Source organism: Mirounga leonina, unplaced genomic scaffold (genome assembly GCF_011800145.1).
Source record: "Mirounga leonina isolate KUSES-001 unplaced genomic scaffold, KU_Mleo_1.0 Mir_53, whole genome shotgun sequence".
NCBI classification, from domain to species: Eukaryota; Metazoa; Chordata; class Mammalia; order Carnivora; family Phocidae; genus Mirounga; species Mirounga leonina.
The window spans coordinates 44691861-44694318 of record NW_023270807.1 but is presented as its reverse complement, the minus strand read 5'-3'; the positions used below and the strand labels follow the sequence as shown (position 1 = coordinate 44694318).

The window sequence follows — 2458 nt, the reverse complement described above, 5'->3', positions numbered from 1 at the left end:
CTGAGGACTGGCTCCCTTGGGCAATCATTCTATCAGTGCTTGAAATGTTGCTCTTCTTTCTCTGTTATATTGTTTGGGGTTTATGTTCGTTTTTCCGATCTGGTTACTATGCAAAACAAGTCCTCTTCTTCAAATAGTACCTTTGACAGTAGGTAAGCTTGGGTACATCTTATCTTCCCCTTTACATAGGTCTCATTTTCCCCCTTCATATCTGTTCAGCTTATCTTCTAATATCTGTGTTTCACTTAAGGTTCTCTTTCTCTTTTAAGTTTTTATTTCATTTTATTTCTTCTATTATTTTTATTAGTTGTACTGAATAGGACCTCTCTATTTGAAGAACTATTTTCAGATTACTCCAGCTCCTTATTGACTTTCTAGGCAAATCCGATCCTTAGAAACAGGAAATTCTTGGAAAACATCTTTTTCATTATCTTCCTAGGTTCTGGGCTCTGCAATAACTTTATTAATTCATTGAAAAATTGTGCATGTTTTTGTCATAATAAGGGCTTTAGACCCTTTTATTGTTTCATTAGTAAAATCTACCATACTTCTTCAATTGGACCCTGAGTATGGCTCTCTGAAAACTAAGGTCAAAGATAGAGATTCTGTCATGAAGAAATCCAGAGCCAGTGCTTGCTTCAGCTTACATATACTAAAAAATTGGAATGATACAGAGAAGATTAGCATGGCCCTTGCGCAAAGATGACATGCAAATTTGTGAAGCATTCCATATTAAAAACAAAAAAAGAAAAGAAAGGGATATGGGGGCGGCTCAGTCTGTTGTATGTCTGCCTTTGGCTCAGGGTCCTGGGATCAATTCCCACATCAGGCTCCCTGCTCAGTGGGGAGCCTGCTTCTCCTTCTGCCTGCAGCTCCCCCTGCTTGTGGTCTCTCTCTCTCTCTGACAAATAAATAAAATCTTTAAAAAAAAGAAAAGAAAGAAAGAAAAAGGAAATCCAGAACCAATTTGAAGTAATATATGATAGGGAATAACCCACACTTATGATAAGCCACATTAACCCAAACTTAGCCAAGAGCCTCCCTTGTGTTCTCTTGGTCTACAATGTAAAATGGAATTTAGGCAACCAGTCCAGAGCTGCCTACTTAGACCTGGCAGGTGCAACTGAAACCTCAAACACTGTGAGTGCTCTGTAAGATATACAGAACTTAGATCCCTTGACATTAAAATTCCTGCCTACTGATCTGGCTGGAAAACACTGTCAATAGAGCAAATATCGTCTGTCTAACCAACACCTGGAAGGTCTAAACCTATCCCAGCTTTCTTGTAATACTAAGCAAGCTGAAATAGCCTATACTTAAAAGCCTAAACTCATTTGTTGGACCACATGAGTTAAAAGCCCAACTCATCAATTAAAAAAAAAAAAAAATCCCATTTCACCAACCCCCAACTCTGCCCACAATTGTAAAAATGGGCAGCATTAACACAATATAGACACCCACAGCTGCCAAACTCAGCACAATAAAAAACCATGGCCTGACCCATTCCAAAGTCTCAATCTCTGAGTGTTGCTTTTCTTCCCAAATTCCACTCCTTATTTATTTCTCATGATCCTCAGCCCATGCACCAGATATCCGATCAGGGGAGGGTCACTTAAGGACACCTCGGTTCCCCATCTCCCTACAAAGGTTGAGCCTGTCCCTGGAATTTAGACAGCTTGGAGGATCAGAGCAGAATGTGTAGTCTCTGCAGTAAGAAAGGGAAAAGGAAGGACTGAGCCAGGGGGCACACTCAGATTTTCCCCTCAAACTCTCTAATCAGAAAAGTAAATTCTCTGGGGGCGCCTGGGTGGCTCAGTCGTTAAGCGTCTGCCTTCGGTTCAGGTCATGAACCCAGAGTCTTGGGATCGAGTCCCGCGTCGGGCTCCCTGCTCCGCGGGAGGCCTGCTTCTCCCTCTCCCACTCCCCCTGCTTGTGTTCCCTCTCTCGCTGTGTTTCTGTCAAATAAATAAAATTAAAAAGAAAAGAAAAGTAAATTCTCTTGCCTTGAGTAGGACAGAGTGAAGGACATTAAGGGAAATATCTTTCTTCAAGAAAACCAGAAGTTGTTAATAAGTACTCCTCCAATTTTGATTGTGAGTGAAGATAGCACCCAACCTTAACTATTCAGTGATCTTTCTCTGGGCACAAAGGAAGCAAAGAATTGATTTCATATAAGATTTTGACTTCCTAAGAACGATGAATCAGAGAGAGGTTAGTTTTAGCCTCTAGGTTGTGAGATCTATGTGATCACAAAATTAAATACAGGTCGATGATTGTATTACCATAACCATCAGTATGAAGGTGAACCTCAAGGGTGACTTAACAACAGCAATATTATTTGAAATTTGGGACACTATAAAATAAATAGTAATTAATGGTTATTTTCATTGTTATGAATTATTTATAACATCTGAAATAATATTATAAATTTAATGATTGCAATAATGTGGTATAACAA

At 39.5% G+C, this 2458-nt stretch overlaps 1 non-coding gene across 1 annotated transcript; it reads left to right on the top strand.

Moving 5' to 3' along the window:
* The first annotated feature begins 631 nt into the window (after positions 1 to 631).
* Positions 632 to 737, top strand: LOC118001681. Its single transcript, XR_004676790.1, has one exon. It is a non-coding gene; the product is annotated as a U6 spliceosomal RNA (small nuclear RNA).
* The last annotated feature ends 1721 nt before the right edge of the window (positions 738 to 2458 follow it).